The sequence below is a fragment of the Crinia signifera genome, chromosome 5 (assembly GCF_055691185.1).
Source record: "Crinia signifera chromosome 5, ASM5569118v1, whole genome shotgun sequence".
In the NCBI taxonomy this organism is placed as follows: Eukaryota; Metazoa; Chordata; class Amphibia; order Anura; family Myobatrachidae; genus Crinia; species Crinia signifera.
This window is the reverse complement of record NC_139221.1, coordinates 327499922-327524291: the sequence shown is the minus strand read 5'-3', so window position 1 is coordinate 327524291 and position 24370 is coordinate 327499922. Positions and strand designations below refer to the sequence as shown.

Genomic DNA, 24370 nt, shown 5'->3' with positions numbered 1-24370 from the left:
TATATCTCTTCCCCTCTCTCTACCTGTTTCCCCCTTCCCCTCTCTCTCCATTCTCTCTCCCCTCTCTCTCCCTGTTTCCCACTTCCCACTCTATATCTCCCCTCTCTCTCCCTGTTTCCCCCTTCCCACTATATATCTCCCCTCTCTTTCCTTGTTTCCCCCTTCTCTTCCTGTCCCACCTTCCCTCTCTATCTCTCCCCTCTCTCTCTCCCTGTTTCCCACTTCCCTCTCTATCTCTCCCCTCTCTCTCCCTGTTTCCCCTTCCCACTCTATATCTCCCCTCTCTCTTTCCTTGTTTCCCCCTTCTCTCCCTGTCTCACCTTCCCTCTCTATCTCTCCCCTCTCTCTCTCTCTCTCTGTTTCCCCTTCGATCTCTATCTCCCCCTTCTCTCTTCATTTCCCCTTCGCTTTCTCTCTCTTTCCCATTCTCTCTCTCCCTATTTCCCCCTTTGCGCTCTCTATCCCCCTCTTTCTTTATTCCCACTTCCCTATCTCACTCCTCGCTCTCCTTTCACTCCTCTCTCCATCTCTCCCCTCTCTCTCCGTTTCCCCATTCCCTCTCTATCTCTCCCACTCTCTCTCCCTGTTTCTCCCCCCCCCCCCTCTCTCTCTATCTCTCTCTATCTCTCTCGCCTCTCCTCTCTCTTTTCCTGTTGCTGAGATCTCCTGGTGTCAACTTGTGTTACATGCTTCAGGTGCAAAAAAAAAAAAAAAAAAGAGGGACAATGGCAGTTGCCATATATACAGTACAGTCACCATGGTAACATCCAGCTTGAGCGGCGCAGTTCATCACACGGAGGGGGCTCAGTGGAGGGAGGGGGGGCACCTTGTCTCTCTCTCCGCTGACTTTGTTTCTCCCATGGGGTGGCAGCTGCCTCCTCCAGACCCCAAATCTCCATCCTGCCGCACACCATCTCAGGCACCCTCCTAGGACAGTCCTGGGACCAGGGATGAGCAGCAGCTGCAGTGACATGCCAGGGAGGATGGCTCCATCCCCAAAATCCTCTCTCTGTGCAGTGTCCCCTCTTCATCCAAGTGAAGTAACAGCCATTGCACTCTCCTGCAGATCTCTCCTAAGGGTCTGGAGAACAGGGATCTAGTTACTCCAGTACCCCCACCACCCCAGTGACCCCCTCCACAACCCACCCCCTCCCCCCTGGCATCTGCACAAGTTGTGCATCAGCCCAAACACCTTGCACTGGCTGCAGACCTGCAATCCCCAGCACCAGCAGCAGTTGTAGAAGCTCCCACATCTTATGTGCAGGGAGACAGCTGAATTTGGTTCCCCTCCTCTGTGTGTGGCTGTGTGGATGCATTTTATCCATGCCTCCCCCCTCTCCTCCTCCTCCCCTCCTCTCCCTCTCTCTCTCTCCTTTTCCTCTCCTCTCACTCTCTCCCCCACTCTCTCTCACTCTCTTTCTCTCACTCTAATGTGTGATCTGGAAAGCTTATAAAGCCTGATGTAATTCTTAATGCAGCCCCTGGCTACAAGGACTGGATCTAGATTCACACATTAGCAAAAGAAAGGAAAATAAAAAGGAATTAAAGGGAAATCAGGGAAGAGGGGAAAGGAACGCGGCGGATCCTCTGCACACATCTCCCTGGGAAGCGCAGTTTATTTGCAGTGTGCCTGTCAGGGGGTGCTCAGTTATCTGTCCCTGGAGAAGACCTGGTACCATTGGATGTAACCATTTCTTGGCTGTTATTTGTTACTGGGGATGTGATCTCTCTCCTGCATCTCTGGCTGCTGAAGTTTAGGCACTGGGGGCTGCTCTCTGTGCGGAGACTCTGGAGCTGCTGCCTGGGGATGGATTCTATTGGGCTCCCCACTTAATACCTGGAATTTTGCATTAGAGAGGAAAGGAATTTCTGCCAGCGTCACAATCCCAGGTAAGAGGCGGCTGAGTCTATTGCAATGTCTGTGGCTGGGAATATGTGTCTGCATTGTGCAGTTCTGGGTTCCAGGTAAGGTGTATGGGATGAGCCTGGGTTCCAGGCTTCATGCCCCCAGCTGCCCATAGGCTGTAGCTAGCATTGATTGTAGCAACTTTTCTCCCTTCCAAGCCCCCTGGACCCCTGGCTAATCACCAGTATGGTGCGAGTCTACCCAGAGCCCACACACAGCTGGAGAACAGAGGATGGATATTTTACAAGGAGGGGGATACAGAAGTATTATATTCTCATATATACAGAATATCACCATCCTGCTATAGAACAGGGCACAGGTTTCATAGACTCTGCTGCATTGCAAACACTTCGGATTCGTGGGAACGGTGATTTTATTTAACACAGGGGGTCAGCGGTGGACCCCCTGCTTCCCGACATCATGGACGCAATAGAGGGGGTTTAAGGATGGAGGTACTGCCCCCCTATCTGGGTGGCTGATTTTATGTATTCATTTCTTTATTTTTTTAAACACTGGACTAAGCCTCAATTGGTTTTACTGAGACCACCACATGTGGCATTCCTAAATAATGCCCCCCCCCCCCCCCCCCCCCCTCTTTGTGACTGCGATAGACTCAGTATATGTGCCGATGTGATAGGTGATAACATTGGGGATTGCAGTTCTTAAAATCCCTGTGCTGGCTAATATATAACATGTGTTTATCATAATAATATCCCCAAATCACCCCCCCCCCCCCCCATGTTCCCCAGCATAAGGTGCCCTGCTCTCCCTGTCTCTGAGATTACCATCTCCCATCGCTTGTACTGTAGCAGGTCCCCAATATGTCACAGCCCTGGCACACAGGACCTGGGAGAATGCAGTGCAGCGCAGGGTCTGCAGACCACTGTGGGCAATCATTAGCTCACCTTTTGTCTGAATCACTGTGCCAGGCGGGCACGTACTGGAGAAGTTAATGGCACATTTGCCCGAGTCCCCCAATCAACCACCCCCCCCCCTTTTCTTTTTATTTTTTTGTAATATACCCAAATCATACTCTATCTGATGTAAGCTCCCAAACCCAGACTGTGTCATTTAGTTATTGAAATGTAAATGGAATGGGCGTGAGGGGACGGAATATAAATGACTTGGGGCTAATATTCCAGCCTTCAGCCTTGGCAGGAGACTATGATGTTTGGGTTCAGATGCGATTTAAAGAACCCCCTCAACCCCGAAACGAGTGAAGGAGACAGAATTTGCAAAGCCTGTTGAAAAAAATGGGATTCTTGGTTTTATTTTTGCATAACAGGAAAATAGGGATAATGCACCAATAATAATGGATACTTTTGGTTTCTTGGACCCTTGGCACACAAATGGGCAGCCACTGGTGTTTGCTCGGGGGTGACACATTAGGAAATCTACCTAGCAACCCCCAAAAATCACAGGAGAGCCCTAACCTAAAAGGTCCTACTTGTTGAACAGGTTCTGCATTTTGTGCTAGAAGTCGGTGCAATTCCCCCAGGAGAGGTGTATAATATGGGTCATTATTACAGTCACAGGCAGGCTGAGACTAGTCCTGGGGGGCTGCTGGGGGCACCCCGGAGAGTTACATTACTCACATGCTCCCACATTCCCGGTGACTAAAGGCACGATGAGATGTTTAATCCTCAGCAGCTAAAGTGAGAAAATTCTCTGTGAATATAATTTCCTGTGATTGCACCTACAGATCTGCTGCAAAATGATGATTGCTTTTAGAAAATACACTGGGAATTTCTGCTCTATTTTTAACACTGAAATAAAGGGGTTTCCACTTGCTTCTCTTTATTTAAGTCCCCCCCCCCCCCCCCCAATTTACAATAATTCACTTGTGGCTGATTCGGGTGTCTGGTGCAATGAGCAGGGTCCAGCAGCCATTGGACAATGTATCACCTCAAACATAAATAAACAAACAGATACATATTCGGTAAACAAATAAGAATAGTCCCGATCAGACCAAAGCCATGCACCCCATCCCTTGGCACTCAGTGCCACCATTGCTATATGGGTCTGTGTTTTATACTGTGACATTTAAATAATACACTCGAAAAGTCAGACATGAAGGTTACCTGTAATCCAGTGCCTAGTGCTCAAACCAGAATGGTGTACCATTTACCCAGTAAGCTTTGCTGCCTTGGGGGTTGTAATCCACTCCAACCTGTGATTTTAGGGGTCACTAACCATCAAAGCCTGAGTGGTTTTGATTGAGTTGTATGAATGTAGACAAGACAGTCACTGGAGTGCAGTGGCATGCTGGCACTTGTAGTTCTACAACTAAGTCCAGCTGCTAAATCTGAGAGCCTCGGAGATTTTCCAGCGAACAAACAGGGCAGCCCAACATTTCTCCTTATTACAGTATTTGCCTGCTATTTGTTCCCCAATCCTCATCGCCTCTCTGTGTATGTGTCCATTCATCATCTGTTTGGTGCGGATCCCTTTGGGAGACAGCTAGTTAGTTTTCAATGGGAAATGAAATGATTTAAATCACCCAGGAATGATTAAATGCCCTCTCCTCTGAAAAGTGACAATTTAAGCTTCATCTCTCTGAGACATTGCCCTGATGGATGGGTATAAAAGCATTGACATTCTAGGCCAGGGGGTTTGGAATGGGCTTGAATGGTGATGCTGTGATTTAGGAGCACAGGAAGAAGTGATGTATTGTTGCACTGTTTCAAGCCCCTGATTATCAGGGTTTGCACGTGGGGCTGGTGCTTGGTGCCCTGTCACCCTCTGCACCACAGAATGCTGTATAATGGGGGCCACAGACCACTGTGGTTGAGAAGGCCACTCTGCAGAATGGTCATCTGTTGCCTGGTTCCTCCTTTACACCATGTGAGTCCCAGATATTAATATCCAGCTAATATGTGCTAAGATTAGGCAGCATTACACTGTGTAGCTGGGAGCTTAGAACATGCCTGGGTAATATGTGTGTGTGCTTATCCTGACAGTTCTGTCTGTTTATGCTATTGATATTGCAGTGTGGTCTTGTACTTCAGCAGACATTTATCTGACCTTTAGGATAGATTGTATATATTATTATTATTATTATTATTATTATTATTATCCTTTATTTATATGGCGCCACAAGGGATCTGCAGCGCCCAATTACAGAGTACACATAATCATATCTATCCATCTATCTATCTATCTATCTATCTATATCTATCTAGCTATATATATATATATATATATATATATATATATATATATATATATATATACATCTCTCTCTCTCTCTCTCGCTCTCTCTCTCTCTGAATTGAGGTCCAGATGAAACCTCTACAAGTGATTTCTTATCACTCACCAATAACACTATGAGCTGCTGGTTATTTTACTGTATAGCCGGTTGGATGAAATTACCATGAATAATTAATTCAAGATTATTATGCTATTTAATTAAGTCCAAGTCAGCTCATAATACAGCTCTCCCCACAGACCAGCCATACCTTTTATATTATTAATCATTTATATCTCTTTTTCATTAGTTGCAACATATTATTCAGTTGAGTAATGAAGAGATTTTGCTAGTCCCTGCCCCCTCCCCTCCCCTGTCCAATGCACAGAAGGGTTAAGGTTTATTAAAGCAATTCTGCCAGTGCGGAGTTAGAACCACATCCACTGGGTTCCTTACTGCGCTCCCATTACTCTACCTATTGATATAATTACACAGAGGAACACACTAATCAAAAGCTCTGCTCAGCACTGGCTAGTCCACTACAGTATATGATGTTGTATTTGTTGCTTGCAGTAACACCCAGTGAGGCATAGAGGGCGCCAGTTAGCCACTATCAGGCTCCCTGGTAGAAGTTAGCACAATGCAAGTTGGAGGCTTGTTCTTTGCAGTCTGACTCTATATAAGCACTTCTTACAAAGACAAACAAATCTGAGGCTCGGGGTGCCATGCCATGACACGTCGTCAGCCAATAGATGCCATGCTGGCTGCACGGCGTGCCATTCCACCAGACTGATGAAAATGACATGGTACCCCTGCCAGCACATTGCTGTGCCCGCATCGGCAGCTAGATTAATAAAGGTTAATCACAGGCCAGGAATGTGGGGGGTGCAGTGTTTGTGCCATGGAATATTTAACGGTTTATCTGTCAGCAAGGGCAGCGCAGGTCACTGTTGCGCCTCCGGTCAGCGTGGAATTCCCAGTTTAAGCCTATATCTATATCATTTTTATACGGAGGTGCGTGTACCGCAGACAATCCCTGCATTGGGGAAACGCTCTTTCATCTGGAATCATGTTATGGAAAAATATTACTTGCAAATCATTACAAATATATATATTTTTTTAATGGGCATCTATAGAGATCAGTGTATATGGTTTATTTAGACAAAAGACCTATTTGTGTGGGACACGTTACAATCTTGCAGTATGTGGACTGTCAGTCTTTTTGCCTTTATCTTATAATTCCCTAAAATTGTCCTAGAGCGTTCCTGTCAGTCCTATGTGTGGTTCTCTTATCCACACACAGTAGTTCCCAGCTGTGGCCTAGAGGCGTCAGCTATAATATAACTAAGGATCTGATTTTATAATTCACTTCTAAAAATAAATAAAAATTAAAAATAAGGATGGTAAAATTGAACCTCCAGCTCATGCCCTTAAGAATATGTCACCCCCTTTGTAAGGCACAATTGCATTTTGTGTGAATGTTGCACTCCAGGTGAAAAATGCATTAGTCCTACAGAATAACTGCAGCCCGTACTCAAGACGTTTGCGTGACCTAGTGATATCGCTGTAGCCAACACTGATAGCACTTTGGGGGGACTCTCCAGGATTGTTCAGTATGGGAGCAAAACACACACCCAGAAAAGTGAATTTGCTCCTGGTGAAACCATACTGCGCTGCTGGGGGGCAGATGTACAATGTGCATAGAGTAATATCCGAATAGCAAGGGAATCTCACCGTGTGTACACACCATTAGATTTGGGAGAGGTGTGTCCTAGCTCACATCTAAATTGCATTGTAATGGTGTGTACACACGGTGAGATTCCCTTGCTATTCGACTTAAGATTCGAGTGCTATGCAATCTTTGCTATCTCTGTACTATTTACATACAATTCATACAATTTGCACTATATAGTCATTGCTGCCCTGTCTATCTGGGTTTCGATTTCTGCTGTCTCGTGAGCGTGCATCGGGATCGCAAGGTAAAAAATCTGCATGCGATCTCCATACAATTAGCATGCGATTTTGGCTATATAGTCAAAATCTAATGTCAAATCTCACCATGTGTACACAGCATTAGAATAAAGCTGTCCAGCATGTTTAGGTTACATGCAAAAGCAGCCAATATTTACTCTGCATGCAAAAAAAAACTTGTTATGATGGAAACTGGTTTTCACGTTTAGTATAGATTTGGTGATATAACAGTCATTAAAGAGACATTATATGGGATACTGTGCTCACTAATGTCATTTCTAAAGATAGTAGAGGTCTCAGAGGAATCCTTTGACTAATATGAAGCCGGTGTAGGATGAATGCTCTGCTATAGAGCCCAGGAATCTGAGGTGGTTTCCAAGTTCCATTATAATTTACGGTAGAGAGGACATCAGTGCACCTATCGATTATAAGCGTTACTTTATAGCTTGATGATAGTATTTACATAACAGTGATGTCACCGCGCACTAATCTGGTGGGTAGTGCTGCACTTGAATCCCCCCATAGAGTTAAGGAGCAGTGTTAGTCTTTTATTATATAAGATCATTGCTTATATTTTGAATTAGATGTACATTGGGGCACCAAAATTATTTGAGTCCATAAGGCCACTAAAGGTAATAATACGATTACGGATGACAGCCACCTCTTCGGCCATTTCCAGTAACAGTCAGGTTAGACCATTGAATGATTGGTGGGGCAGCGCTGACCTGTTCGCTAGGCTGGGAGCGTATACGCAGCCTAAAGTATTGTCTGAATCAGGCCCTTGGTCTTGCCGCACTTGTAGCAGCCCAATGGTTTGCTGCAGAATCATTGGCTACTGGTGTCCCCCTTTCCCTGAGCATGCTGGGAGTGTAGGGAGCTGGCGGGACTTTACGGGATTTACTCTCCCCATGAATTATCCTGGGTACATCTGGGCCCAGTGAGCCAAGAATAAAATCTTGTTTTAGGATGTTATAATTAGATAATGTGTTTAATTTTGGATGAGGCATGATGGTATCTAGAACTAGAGAATAATTGGTTTGGAAACTCCGTGCTAAATCAGTCATTATTAAGGGGTTTTAGTTGCATTTATATATTTATATATATATATATATATCTATATATACATATATAAATTTATTTTTAAATCGAGGATCACTCAGTAAATTGTTAGGTTGCCCATTCAGCACAGAGCGATCTGAGTCTACAACTTATACGTCAACATGGCCGTGGTTGATCCCTGAAATGGTTGCAATGAGTTTTTAACGATTTTTTTAATTGTTTGGAATTTTTCATACTTTAACATCTATGTGGGCTCCGATTGGGAATGGCAAACCTGTCCCGAAGCTTGGCAAGCGAAGTAAGCCATGTAGGGGTACTTGCTACACCAATTGGGGTGCACATGCTCAGGCGTTGACATTGACAACCAAAAAATACATGGAAAACGAACTTTTTAACATTTTTATGTGTCGACTTTTTCCATGTTTGCTTGTATCGACCTATCGTCAATGCCAGCCTTGCGTGTGTCGGCTTCTTGTAAATGTCGTGCGTGTTGACCTTTTGAATTCAACGTATTGACTGTTGGCCTACATGCTGTTTATCCTTTGATCCATACCGCAGTACAGTGGTCGTCAGACACTTTGATGATTTTTAAACCCCAAACCCTCAGAGGGAGCGCGTGTTTTCATTGCCGTAGCGGTAAATGTGACGCACTAATTGCTGCACTGACTGTTTATAAAACCTATATACTGTACTGTGACGCCTTTCCCTCCGTGACCTCCAGTTGAATCGCTCCTCGCACTTTCCTTTCAATCAGCCATTGACTCCGCTGGAGCGTTTTCTAGTTGTTTGTTAATATTTATTTACCACTTTGTGAATTCTTCCGGGAACATATCTCCCATTGAGAAAATAAAGAGTAAAGAATGAAATTGAATATTTGCACCCTGCAGTAATAGCAGCCCCCGAACCACGCTTCAGAGGAAAACAACATTTCAATACATTTGCAATTTGCTGTACTGAATGCACTCTCCATGCAGAGCAATCCTAGGGCCGTTCTCCTACCCGGAGATGGCGATCTCTTCCCGGCCACTGCTAAGAGCTTTTATAGAAAGATTTAATGCAGCCAGAGAGCAAAACGCGTTGTGTACACGGCGATAATAAAACAGAGGCCGGATAAGCCCGTTCTGATCTCCATTTGTACATTGGCGCTGTAATTGAGTGTATCGTCCTCTAGTCTTTGGTACGTCCAATAAATACTGTATTAGTAACTGAAAGATAAGCCGCCTTGGGACTGCTTGAAATACAGATCAGCTGCAGTAACAGCTGCTGGGGTAGATTCACAAAAACTGTGGTTGTAGATCTCGTGACTCAGACTGGATTGAAAAGTACAGTACCACTAACTGTCTACGTATACAGTTACTATATAATAATACTTGTATAATATTTACTTGTGATCAATGCGCATTAATTATGAATTAGCAGCCTGCTATATTCTCATAGGGGGGATACCGTCCCCCTTAGACTGTATACTTGAATAGTGGAAATAATGGGATAGCTTGGCGCACATTCATAAATAAAATGTGAGTTGTTCAAACTTTAAAAACAACATTTATTTGCATATTTAAATACATACATAAAACACATGGACACTTTTATCAAAACACTGGGAACAATATGTACAAGATGTTTGACCTCACCCTAGTTGATGGTTGCGGTGGACTTGAGGGTAAGGGTCCCAGGAGAAAGTGCAAGTGCGTCCTTTCAAAAGTGTCCAGGTGCCAAAAAGTGCAAGTGCACTGGCAACTTTAGCAGCAACGCGTTTTGGAGAATGCTTCTCCTTCCGCAGGCTGTATAAAGTGCCTGTGCTGGGAGGGGTGTTTTATACCCCTTTCTTACTGACAAACAACCAATGAAGATTTGCGGGCGATTCCCGCAATTTCTGCCGCTACCGGAAGTATACTGCGTTCCAGCAGTCACTTCCGGTTGCGTTCCACCTCACTTCCGCTTCCGGAATACATCTTACATACGCAGCTCAATATAGGCAGTAGTTATCCCTTCTTTTACAAATTCTCCAGATTCTGTATATATCCTCTCTATCACACGGAGGTTTAGATGCTGCTTCTTCTTCTGCATAATCGGCTCTGATTTTCTGCTTTATGAGCGCTGGATGTTCCGGCCGCCATCTTTAATATGGGCAAAGTAAAGGGCAGATTTTCTTCTGGCTTTTTACTATACAGATTCTTCCACATTGCTCTCCTCACCTACTATGCCATACTTAGTATTCCCGCATGGTCCATCCCTTATGTTCCCAGTGTTTTGATAAAAGTGTCCATGTGTTTTATGTATGTATTTAAATATGCAAATAAATGTTGTTTTTAAAGTTTGAACAACTCACATTTTATTTATGAATGTGCGCCAAGCTATCCCATTATTTTCACTATATAATAATAAGCAGGCAGAGCTGTGGGGGAGGTTAACTAAATATTGGAGATGAAGTGGAGAAGTTGCACCCAATCAGCTTCTGTTATTATTCTAGCACTGGCTGTAACAGGATTGGTTGGTTTGAGAAATGTCTCCGCTTTGTCTCTCTCTAAAACTTGATATATCTCCCCCAATTTCCTAGTACACAGTGTGCACAGCAAATCTGACAGGGAGTTTTATTTCTAAAGTACAAAATGCAGAAACCTTTCCACGTGCCTCTGTTTCTCCATACTGGCCTAGACTTGGGTTTTTGAGCATCAAGCTCATAGGCAAATGCAGGGGGGCTTTCCAGTTGCCCAGAAGCCCCCTTCTCTTGAACATGACCAGTGGTAGCAGCTTCTTCCATCAAGTTTGTTGTGTGTGTGTGTGGATCTGTCTCCTCAGCCAGTGCACTGGACCTGAGAGCTGCTGCCAGGAAGAAGAGACAGGATCCTTACCATTAGGTGGGAGAATGTGAGCTTAGAAAGTGAAGCACTGGTTTTGTTATGTTTATGTGTATTTATTTAGAACTGTGTCACGTCACTACAATAAACCCAGGCTCCTAGTACACTACGTATATCTAAAACGCAAAGGTGAGGAAACAGCATATAGCACACGAACCACCCCAGGCATCTTGTGCCATATGATGTCCCCATTGATAAGTCTCCTGAGTCAATATACCAACGCGTTTTGACACATCAGTCTTTATCAAGGTGTCTTCCTAAGGATCACAGTGTCAAAACGAGTTGGTGGGTTGGCCCAGGAACACTTACCAATAAAGACCAGGAAGGTATTTTGCCTTTAAGGACCAAGAAGGAACCTCATCTGCTGAATGAAGGTGAATTGCTGGTGGGGGGAGCATTAACACCCCGAATGCCTGTTATTGTGTCTTTCTGAAAAGGTCCATTGTGGTACAGATCCATCAGGTGCTACTTATTTATTTAGCACCTTCTGGAAGATGATACATATAATCTGGTGGCCATCTTCAATAGAATTTCCATCTTAGTAAATGTACCCATAAATTTGCACTGCGTTTATTGAAAACAACAGGGACAAGAAACATTGTTAAAGTATACAGCAGGTGTGCGACAACAACTGGCTACAATTATCCAGCTCAGCAAATGCATAGATAACATCTGTAATCACGATGGCGGACTTTGCAGAGTTATTCTATCAATAATAACAGCTTGTTTAGTAACCTGCGTAGACACAAGTGTAGGCAGTTATGTGTATAAGCGCATGTTGATAATAGACCGCGTATCCTGAAGCTACAGTAAATTCCCTTTCCAGAGCCACTGACATCAAATCTGGATAGTGATAAATAGCGTCTTATTAATCAATGAGTGGCGCAGTACCCAGGGAACACTGAGATGCAATGCTTAGCATTCAGCATTTGCTAATAATGACGTTCTCTGGCGACCACATGTTAACACTCTCACATAAAGACTAAGTGCTCAGAGTTATCACTTCAAATGCAATCCCAGATATTTCTTTGAATAAAAGATTATTAGGTTAAAAAAAATATATATATGGAATTTTAAAGAGACAGTGTTATTATTATAATACTGAACATGCCTGGTGTTGTATGTACTATTACTGCCCCTTTAAATCCAGCATTAAAACAGTCACTGGGGGTTATTTTGGTTCACTCTTTCTGACAAATTCCTTCTTAGATGGACAAAACCATGTGCACTGCAGGGGGGCAGATGTAACATGTGCAGAGAGAATTAGATTTAGGTGAGTTATTTTGTTTCTGTGTAGGGTAAATACTGGCTGCTTTATTTTTACACTGCAATATAGATCTAACTTGAAGTAAAACCCCACCCAAATCTAACTCTCTCTGCACAAGTAACATCTGCCCCACCTGCAGTGCACATGGTTTTGTCCATCTAAGAAGGAATTTGTCAGAAAGAATGAACCAAAATAACCCCCACTGTGCCTATGATTCCTGCAGATCCTAATAATCAGCTAGAAATTCCCCCATATCCTGGGTACAAATGGAGCCGTTGACTTTAATTTAGGAATCTATAAAACTTACAAATACAGAAATATTCCAAATGTTCCCAAATTCGAGATAGATCTTTATTCATTTTTTAATCCATTACTGGTATATTCTAGTGTCGATGAGGGATGCAGATAATTTAACGGCAGTCAAAATACGGACACGTTCAAAATGGCAACATTCATTATGCCGACATGGTCATTGAAAATGTTGACTTGTCAGAAAGTCGACATGCATTTATTTGTGCTATTTTTCTTTATAACCGACTTGTTCTTACTTTACGATCCAAGTGGGCACAGAGTTAGCCTAAAATAGTGTGCCAAGTGCGGCACACCGTGCCCAAACCATAGCGAGCACAGTGTGCCATGTCAGGGGACGTGGTACACTTACAGGGTGTCCATGTCGACCTACGTCAACATGGACATAAAAATGTTGACTTTTTGGCATGTCAACATTTTAAATGTCGCCATTTTGCCTATGTCGGCATTTTGACCAATTTGGCATAATAAATGTCGTCATTTTGAACATGTTGGTATTTTGACTGTCTGCCAATGGACTGTCAGGAAATCATACAGAACCTATAGCTAAACAGGGAAGGGGGGAAGGCCTGGCCTGCACACCCTAACTCTAACCATACTCTAACTTCTACCATGCTGAGACTTGTAGTGCAACACAAAAAAAGGAAAATGCAGATGCACACTCCAAATATTACCAACCTGGGGGGGTCCCGTGCCCTTGAACCTTAGGAATGTTAGCGACCTACCTGTTGAGGTCACCTGGGCATGGTTGGTAGGTAGGTAGGCCCATACTTTTAGCCAAAATTGTATAGGAAAAACGACATTTTATTATTAAACTGCAGAATGTATAACGATGATTGTGATTAGTAATGTTTGGAGTGTGCACTGGCATGTTCAACGGAATGGTCACAGGAATGGGCTGTATCCAAGCCGCACTCGCTAATTACAGCAGACATCACATGTACAGCGTATAAGTCAGCAAGAAGCGACGTGTCAAAGCTTAAACGTACCCTCAGGGACAGTGGAGACAGCCCTTCATTTGACCAACAATGGGCTTAAAGATAATAATTAGTGGGAGTAACTGACCAGGGTGCCTCCTACAGTTATTGGGAAGAAGGTTACCGTAAAGCCTGTAAGAGTCGCTCCCTGTAAATACGGTACAAGTAATGAGCACTTTAATGGTCATTCTATGAACGAACGTGCCAATAATGGGGTTTGTCTCTCAAGGTCGTCCCACATCAAACTCTTTCTCATCCTTATGGGGAGATGTTAAAATTTGGAAAGAGACAAAATGGAGAAGTTTCCCCAAAAGCAACCAAACAGCTTCTGTCATTTATCTAGCTTAGTTCTTAAAATGACAGTTAGAAGCTTTTGGGCAACTTTATCTCTCTCCAAGACACAATCCATCTCTCCCCCACACTCTTTTAATTATCTTTAACCAACACAGGTCTACTTATGTTCCAGTAATGCCCCAGTATCTGTTATGGTGCATCGTGAGGCTTCTGAGAACAGATATTGTCTGTGTAGAAGACGTGAACAACCCCATTACGGTTAGCAGAGTATTTATTCCCGCTGTGTGGAACAGAACATTCGCTGGCTCCTTGCAATGAACCATCGGGTGTGATAATAACCTGTTTTTGCACCTACATTTATAGAATAATTGTTTCCACAAGTTTCACAACACGTGTACCAGGAAACGCGGAACAGTCCCAATCGCTAATCCGGCGCCTTAGCTGGGTTTTCCCAAATAGAATTTAAGACCTGAGTATTTTAATCCCCCGGGCAAGTTGGTCAGAAGAGCGGGGGGGGGGGGGCACCAAAAGAATAAATCGAATATTGTTTTGCACAGGTGCACTGGAAAATGACAACATAGCAACAGTTAGACTTTAATATTAGTGGCTATAGAATATAGGTGTTTACTATACATATACAGTAGGTCCTTATGTCTTAACAAAGAAGTCAAGACAGCATGATGGCGCCGCAACACCTCCCCCCCCCCCAGCCTCTATATACCGTAGGTATCTAAAAAGCAAAGAGACCGGAATAATCTCTGCTTTGACTTATGAATGTATGAGTACATTATTCTGTATTATGCATTTAGTAATCTATATTTTAATACTGTCATAAGGCATTATTTCTGAGTTGTTCTGCTCAGTCAGGCGAGCACACTGGCAGCATTTGTAATAATATACTCATTTTTCCATCCGTTGACTCAAGTGTGTGTGGTATAGCTCACAGACAATGTATAAGCTGACAATCATTAGGTCCACGGCAACATTTTGACGTGCACAAGATTGACATTGACAAAAGGTTGTGTGACAAGGACTCACATAGACTGGATTGAAACCAACGCTGGTTCTTTATTTGTAGCAGGTAGACAGCATACCAGGATTACAGTTTGGCAATTCTTAGGTTACAGCAATGGCAGGTTTCAGCAGGCAACACACAAGGCTACACAATAACGGTACTCCAGAGAATGCCTAAAGTAATCCCCACATTCCCCCCAAGCCTATGGCCCAGCCGCTAAAAGGCATTGGGAACACTTATCCTCTGTTCTGGACAAACATATAACGGGAAGTAACAGGTGTTGTTAATTTGACAGTGATTCAAAACACATCTTAGGAAAACTCGGACTGGATCTCACTAGCCCTTCTGCTGCTTTAAATCCTGGACATGATCTTCCACATTCACCTCATGTGGAAGTATGATGTCTTTGCCACAGTTGACACAAGCAAAAGGCCGACATGGTGAAAAGGTCAAAATAAGTTCTAATTTACCGCATCCCCTGTAATTGCTCGCTTCGCTTTTTCCTTGCCTTTCCGCTCACATTGGCCACCAGCTGAAAACAACTGTTAGTAGGCTTGTTAGCTCTGCAAATGAGTGACGCACCTTGCAGGACTTGTGCATTGTTCGTTGCATTCTGTATGGAGATGTAAATGGATGCCACCTGCCTGGCAGAATGAGATAGGGGCTGTTGACATCCTGCCCTCGGCCGACGAGCGTTCTTTGCGCTGAACGATGACAATGGGCAGAGGAGTTTACTATTTGCACCGACTGTAAGCGTTGTTGATGGAGAGATGATCCACAGCCCAGGACTCGGTTACAGGGCCTGCAGCGTCAGCAACTTGTGCGACGACACAGATGCCAGAGGCATGCAAATCAGTATTCCGTCCATAACCAGCGTAGTTTAGTGATTCATTACTGAGATTCTGGAGATGAAGATATTTGCGGCTTCAATTTACAGATAAATCTGTTTTCCATTGAAAGCCCGCAGTCTTGTCCCATCACGCCGTGATGTATTTTATGCAGGCGGGCGGACTGCTTTTCACTCGGCGTAAAATACAATTTGTCAAAATAAAATTAAGCATTGTGAAGGTTCTGCTGTACGAAACCTGCCGCCGTTCCTTTTTTATATTTTACACATACAGTAGCTGATCCGAGGAAGGAAGGGCCTAAGGGAAATGTTAGGAAGGGCCTAAGGGAAATGTTAGGAAGGGCCTAAGGGAAATGTTAGGAAGGGCCTAAGGGAAATGTTAGGAAGGGCGCAGAAATGTCAGGGGAGGAAGGGAAAGGGCCAATGGTAATACGGTCTCTCTCTCGTCTTATTGGACCTCAGGGGTGTTTATCAAGGCTTGACAAGAGATAAAGTGGAGAGAGATAAAGTGACAGCCAATCGTATTTCCTAACGGCCATTTTATCAAACACAGGGCCAGATTCAGTAAAGCAAATTACTTTGGGCCTGATTCAGAACTACTCGCTAAGCTGCGTATATATTTGCTGGACTCAAACGCACGCCCCCTCCTACGCTTACACATCCCCTCGCATGCAGATATAAATCATCGGATGGCCACTCGCCATCGTACGATGTTTCCTCCCATCGATGATAAAAGTCAGACTGTACTTACTATTATCATGAACGGAGATGGCTAAAAGGGGGTGGGGGCTCTGACGTCATGTGACTTCAGCCGCCCACTCCAAGCAGGTATGGACACTGGTGTCCAATCAGCTTTTCCATGGACACGCCCACCGTTTTTGAGGGCACGCCCATAAAACACTGGGTGGACTCCTGCGACCGTCCCCCGACCGCCCCCTATCCGCCCATCTACTGGGGGCTTGCACATGCGCATGTTCGTGCAAATTCCCATCATCAGCCAGGGGAGCGAATTCAGACAAAAAACGAAAAGGTCTGAATCGCCCTCTTTGTTTCTGGAACAGACCATGTTGCTATCCGAAGGAAGCACGCGTGTTTCTATGGTTTCCGTGCAGGGTAAATATTGTCTACTTTTGCATATGTGACAGCTTTATTTTGACACTGCCACTTAGATTTCAGTTCAGACACCCCACCCAACTGTAGCTCTCTCTGCACATGTTACATCTGCCCCACCTAAATCAGGCTTGTAGAATGAGTGTAGCTTATTGGCTAGTACTTTATCTCTCTCCAAATAAGCCCCTAAATATTTTTCCACATAGAAAGTTTGGAGGCTAGAGGAGAGTGTTAATGTGTGTGGAAGGGCATTCCATACATTGGCAACAAGGTAGGGGCTTGGCTACAGTTACAAAATCACACCCACCTCGCCCCCATCCGCCTCCTTTTAAAAGTTCCACCTCCAGTCCACCCTCTTTCTCTGCGTCATTGCTTTGCCTGTTAATGGAAAGGATAGAACTGATATTGAGAGATTTGCGTTTGTTTGGATTCACAAATCACAACTATTAAAGCAAAAATCATAATTAAACATCTGCGGGACTGAAATTCTAAGTTTCCGTATTTGTGAATCAGCTTTATTAAAATTGGGGCGATAAGTAATTATATTTTTAGTGCCACAATATGCGGCAATAGAATGAAATATACCCTTCCGATTGCTGTTTTTGGGGCATCTTGATAAACAAGGGGAAATTCTAAAAGTACAAAGTTATATAATAATAAGTATTAGGCCCATAGCCACGCTATTCCAAAATACAGTTCATTTTCATAACTTTAATATCTTAACCATTAAAAATGTGAGTTTTGTGGGTTCAGATTTACTCAGATCTTAATTCCAAAATCAGAGTTGGATTGGTAATGTTCCAGGGAAGATTCCAGGTGGAATTAGGATAAAGTCACAGACACAACTGTAGGATGACTGCAACTGTGCCCAACTGAGAATCAGGACTATAAAGTGGGATCCCGCCCCCTTCAAAAGACCCCACCCCCTCAACAGACCCCGCCTCCATGAGGGCTGCAAACAGACACTTTCCTGGCTGGTTTTCCATTCTAATTTGCTCCTGGCCAAAATAAAAGTTTGGATGTGTCCTTGTTTTTATTTTTAATCTAAAACATGACAACAAGAGCCAATGAGAGGCCATTTTGGGACCCAGATAAATCCAGGTAGAGCCAAACATCTCTACTAAAAAATGACAGTGCTAACTGTTCCATTTATAGTGCCCAAAAAGGGTTTTATGAATGAGGACAACAGCTAAAATCATTTTACTTGAATCTATTTCAGTTCCTACGTTGTTATTAACATCAGTAACGTGTGAGAATCGTTACATCCATGTTCCTTGCACACCATTGTGTAATCTGAAGGCGTCTCACCGGTTTATTCCTCGCTGATACAGTACCATCATTGATTCCAGGACCGAGATGAAGATGTTCCATTATGTGATTGAATAACAGTCTCCAGGATCATGCAGTTCACCATGAGGGCTCTCACATTAATGATCCGTACGTTCCTTGGGCCCAGGTGCCGTAAGGTCCTGTAAATGTTTATAATTGTCAAGAGAATTTCTTCCCCTCTTCTAGGACCTCCATTATCACTAACCTCCCTTGGTAAGACCAGCACAATTAGAGTTTACAATAGGGAATCAATAGAATTAATCTACATTTATATGATCTCATTTAGAAGTATACATTGCTTCAAAATATCCAGTATACAGTACACAGCAAGCGTATATGCAGAAGTTGTTTTATCCAGCATCAACTTAACTATGCGGATATCAGAACCGGGAGACGCCTTTACCAGTGGGCCGCAAAATGCGCGCTACAGTACACCGCGGCCTGTAGAAAGCTGGTGTTCTCCTTCTTTAAGAAACCGATTGCATTACTTTGGATGGATATATATTGGTTTATCCTCTGAAGACCTAGGGGGTCTATGTTCTAAGCCTTGAGGAGAGATAAAGTAAATGGAGATAAAGTAGCAGCCAATCCGCTCCCAACTGCCATGGTTGAATGGTGGTTGAATTCATGTTTTCATTTAAAAGAACAGCAAATAATCAGAACGGCTGTAACGTCCGTACGTTTGACATGGGGCCACTTTGCGAACTGAACGTTAAGTTAAAAATATATATATATATATTTTTTTTTTATTAAATGATAGAGTTGACAACTCCTTAACCCTTTCAGTGCTAGCATCTCTGTGAGAGATTTGTACACTAACAATTCCAGCGCTGCTCATATTTTGTTATATAAATTCAAATAAAAAAAAAAATGTGTGAAAAAAAGATTATATTTCCTATATAAGGTAACATTAGGCGTCATTATGATGAACAAAAAGGTTCGACACCTACTGTATTTTGACAAATTCACTTGGCACTCAAAGGGTTAAAGGGGATGTGACTAAGTGATCATTTTCCTCTGTGTCCGCAAAACGGTTTGTGACGCAACTGTAATCCGATGAGTATGACGGAGAGGTTACAGAGACGTAACTACTGCATATATACGGTAACCATGGGAAAGCTTTGAGGGAAGGGACAAGAGGCGTAATCCCTAAAAATAGGCAAAGCTGGCCTCCATCGTGCCTTCGGCGCAGTCTTGGCGGAGACAGGATTTGCCAGAAGAAGAATCCAACGTGGCTTATGGGTAATATTCAGGATGTGTTTTAGCAAGACCCCGCTGTCTTTCCTCGCGGATTCTATTCAATTATGTTTGGTAAAATATTGCACATTCTCTACAAAGTAGATAAACATTAATTAGTGTAAAACTGATTAATAGTAACGCCAAGCAACAGAACCCGTACCTGCTCTCAGCTTCAGCGGATGCTTTTTTCCAGCTTTTGTAGGTCATCTTTAATTAATTAAATTGTAGCTTACAGAATCTACGCTTGGTGTTTGCATTAGATGATAAACACCGGGATGTGCCTATATAATGAATCAGGATTGTCCTACAAGAACGGTGACTCTACACGGAGACAAGAGTACGTCAGTATAGCAGACACACAATATGCACACACAGGCGCCTAGGAAGTATACAAGATCATATCGTTATAATTATTATCCTTAATTTGGTGCCACAAGGCATCTGCAGCACCCAATTACATAGGACATAAGCCACTAAGCAAAACAATGATATAGTGAGCTACAGTGAAAGACGGTATAGAACAAGTACACGGTACACATTGGCGTGCAGCGGGTACTTTTCACCAGAGTCCGGGTCTGCTAGAGGGGCCTGGGTCCCACTCCCCCCATTGCAGGGAGCCAGGCAGTGAGGAGAGAGATGACAAGGTGCAGCCGCACCACAGCCTCTCTCCCCAGCACACACTGCTCAGTGCCGCTTGCTGAGCTGGGGAGAGAGAGAGACAGATGCAGCAGCCTGTCCTCTATCTCCCTTATTTTTTTCACGGGTGCCTAGCCCCGCCTGGGGGGCGTGGCCGCCAGGCGGGGCTAGGCACCCGTGAAAAAAATAAGGGAGATAGAGGACAGGCTGCTGCATCTGTCTCTCTCTCTCCCCAGCTCAGCAAGCGGCACTGAGCAGTGTGTGCTGGGGAGAGAGGCTGTGCTGCGGCTGCACCTTGGTACATAAACATATCTGCATCAGCAGAGGGTAATGGCACAAGTGTTAGGGCGGCAGAAAACTAAAGGCTTTGGTGCCATCAAAAAGAATATATGTAAGGGAAGAGGGCCCTGCTCGTGAGACCATATAATATGTATATGAGATGAGACTATTGGGACTTTTGGAATATATTCTACGTTCTTACATATTCACTACGCACACATTTTTGTTTCTTGTGTGTGTGCTATATTTCTTTACATCATTTGGGGATTAACCCTCCTAATAGAGGCAGATGGGAGCTTTCGAAAATGCTCAAAACCAGCATTTTTCTATCAAAGGGGTAAATTGACATTTCTGTATATAGACATTATGCAGCTATGCCCCTCCCACAGCGCTGGCTTCGTTACTGACACTGGCCTTAGTTTACCAATGACATTTGGTTACACATAGGGCCTTATTCTGGTTAGGTCAGTGAAACGGATGTACGGTCCATTTCACCGTACGTTTTCCGTACGCACGCGGTGAGCGAAAGTCCGCCCACAGAACAGCCGCACACGGACGGTCACAAACACCGACAATGGGGAGTGGCGTACACTTGAGCGTACGCCACCGTGCACGGACGGATCACCCTCTTAGTCACCGATACCTGGCGTACATCAGAGCGTACGCCATCGTGTACGGATGTATGTTGTCTGTTTTCCCACCGACACCTTCCGTATATCTGAGCGTACTCCACAGTGCAAGTAGAAATTGAGTCCAAAAACATCATTGTTGCTCTTAGATGTGGTTTATGTGTCTTTTTACTAATAAAAAACTGGTATGTTTGTGTTACAGTGAAAAAGTTGACACATGTCGACTGTGAATTGAGTGTCCTGCTTTTTAAAGTATACAAAAACACTTTCTGAATGGGTGTAGATGGTTATAAAATAAATACCTTGACATATATAAGCAGGTCTTAGAATGAATATTACCTAAAATGAAACCAACCTTTACATGTAGAGAAGTGTAGAAAGATAAGCTTCCAATGTGTTTGAGGGCTGTGTGTGGCTTGCAGGTAGTGAAATAATGGTTTTCACTTAATAGCCTGCAGCATTGCTTATTACATTCAGGTGTAGTAATCAGCGTTAATTAGCAGACCCAGGCGTCCGCTCTCATACGGTATCTCTAGGGATGGTCATGAGCACTCTTTGGCGTCTGCCTGTATTTGGGCCAAAATGCACGGCGCGTTTGCCGATCGAGCGGTTGTAGCACCGTACATTTTGTGTGCACACCCCCGTGTACGCCCATGTTTACGCCCAGTTTTCCTCATTATTCCGGCCGCTCCTATAAAAACGCCCACAATGACCGTGTTCTTGCTGACAGGTTTTTTCGCACGGAGAGACCCGTCCGTGAGTGGTGTGCGGTCGCCGCACATGCGCATTGCGAAAGATACGCATGCGCAGATGGAAAAAAACCCCGATCCGCCCGTATACGGTCCCAACGTACCAAGCAGAATAACCCCCATAATCCCTGTCCATCCTACAGTTGATGTAGGAACCCCTGCCTGCTGTTGGTGGCATTTTAAGCAGTCCTGGGCGTTCTCTGTTGTCTGATGCTAATTTTGAAAACCCAAAGACGTCAAGAAAATGCCAAGGCGGACGCCGCCTGCAATAAAATAACCTTGTCAGCACAAAAACAGATGGTTTCTAATATTTTAACAACTTATTTAACATTTCAAATGTGATAGGATGTCTAGAGCCTTCTACCGCAGATTGTTTGGCATGAGATTTTAGCAGCTGTTTACGAACAAAATTTGTGTTATATCCTGTAATTGAATTAATTCTAAGAGGAACAAAATTGCGGATATCCGGCATGAAGCGTTAGCATGAACTAAGGCGCCTGGGAACGCTAAAACAGCCGGCAGGGAGGCTAAGCAAAAATAATGTTGCAAAAATCATTGCGCAAGCTGAAACGGAATTATTCTAAAGCAATGATACAGTATGTTTCTGTGACACCTGTGGTTATGTCTGTGGCATGTGAACTAGCGGCTCTGAGATATTAGAAAAATAAACCTTAGCAATGCAGCATCAGTGGTGAAACTCTAAGGGACATTGGAGGCACTGGATACCGGGCTCCAGCTGTCAGAGGGGCACCAAGAAAAAAGAACAAGTTGGCTGCTGAACTACGATATATCTCTTATAGTGATTTGCTGCAGTTTTGGAATATGAGATAACAGATCAAAGTGTTTATATAGTGATCTACAGCTTTGCTTCTGTGTCTTATATGACAAAAGAAAGCAGAGATGATGTTTTAAGGAAATACTCTAATTTTTAAAAATATGTTTTAGGAGTTTTTTTTATCAAAGCTTGGAGAGAGATGTAATCGTGAGAGACAATGTATCAACCAATCCGCTCTTAACTGTCATTTTTAAAAAACAGTCCTTAAAATGTTAGGCAAAAGCGGATTGGCTGGTACATCTCACAATTGTATCCCTTTCAAAGCTTTGATGTCAGGTAGTAAAATCGCCCAAAAATGTTACAAGAAAATGGTAAAAATGACATTTTGTTTTTTAATTAACCTTCAAACTTTTAATTAACCTTCAAATTTGAACACTTTGTCCCTCCGTATAATGAATTCCATCTGATTGTATTCCATAGAGATACTGAGAAATGGGATAACCCACTTGGGGGTCCCCACAGTTTATCCGTAGCTAATGGGATTCCAAACTTTTGTCAAAAGTAATAAAAAGTACAAAGCAATAAGCGTCATGTGGTATAATAATCCTGCGGTACCATGATACGGCACTTATGTAAATAAGGTACAATACCTTAAACGAGCCTTTCTTGTTTAATTACACATTGTAAAAAACAGAAAGCCAAGAACTTCAAAAGGAAAGCAAGATAAATAACATCATGTCCTGCGGCAACAATTACAGAAAAATATACCTTGAAATTGAAACGGTGACAATTCCCCCATACAATAGGAATTGGTGACGGCCTCCTTCCTTGGCTATACAAACTGCATTAGTCAATAGGGGAATATTAAAACAAAAACAGTCTTTTGTCAGTGTCAATGGTCATGAAATCCGAGCACTTCCGCATAAAATTCTTGTCGTTCTCTAGAATACAATACAAATGGACAGAGGTGCATCATCGAGAGGGGGAAACTTCCACATTTGCAACCAGTTTTGAAAATGTTTAATATTTCACCTCCAGCTCCATCAGACTTTTCTCTCTCTACTTTGTCAACAAGGATCGTATGTCGCCATGCTCAGCTTTTGTATGTTTACTTCCTAAGTGCCCTTCTTAGCACCTTGGCAGGATACATGCACAGCCGTATACTGTACCAACATCATCAGTGCAAGAGCCTCTGATAGAGGTAACATGTCCCCCTTTCACATCGAGCTTATAACCCAGGTTATTGCCGAGTTGCTGCCTGGTCGACCAGGGTTGAGGTGCTTTGTGAAAGCACAAAACCTAATAACCAGGGTTGCCCAACCCGGAAAGTCAACCTGGGTTATAGGAAGGGTTAAACCTGGGTCACTCTTTGTATAATGGGCGACCCGGGTTTATTGTGAAAGTGCCGGCCCCGGGATCAAGATGCCTCCTCTTATAGAGTTTACAGAAAGACGTCACACCTACCAGGTCCACCTCTCATTCATTCTTTTGGTGGCCACCCTCGGATGCACAGAAGCCTTCTCCACGTGACCATATAAAGTGGTCATACAGAGGTGCGGCAACTCATTTCTCTATGTCACCTAATTACACCCCTCCCCCCATTAGACAGGGCCAGTGGTAGGGTTTTTGGTATCTCCCTGCAAACTAGAATGGTTTTCTGTGAGAATTACTGTGCAGGGCCAATGTGGAGGTTAATATGTTCCACCTCAGCATTAGAGGTGGTGGAACTCAGTTCCACCCCGTTACCCCTCACTTTAACCCCTGTAATATATTTATAGAAGGCTAACTACTTCTCACCTCTATGAGGTGAAGTACCACCACTGACCACTAGAGGCCACTTGACGGGCCAAATTTCTCCTTTGTGTGCTAAAAGATTTCATAACAGAAAGTGAAAGCAATTGTTGCAGGGACACTGATCTGTTTCAAACTTG

General features: G+C 43.6%; 1 protein-coding gene across 4 annotated transcripts in view; it reads left to right on the top strand.

Annotated features, from left to right (window-relative positions):
* Window positions 1-801: 801 nt before the first annotated feature.
* Window positions 802-24370, top strand: part of ADGRB1 (adhesion G protein-coupled receptor B1) — a 399558-nt gene continuing 375989 nt past the window's right edge. The window contains exon 1 of one of the 4 annotated variants that reach the window (XM_083144946.1): window positions 802-1890. The gene's annotated coding sequence lies outside the window, so the exon portion shown is untranslated. The remainder of the gene's footprint in view (window positions 1891-24370) is intronic. The other 3 variants (XM_083144947.1, XM_083144948.1, XM_083144949.1) reach the window with 3 other exon arrangements.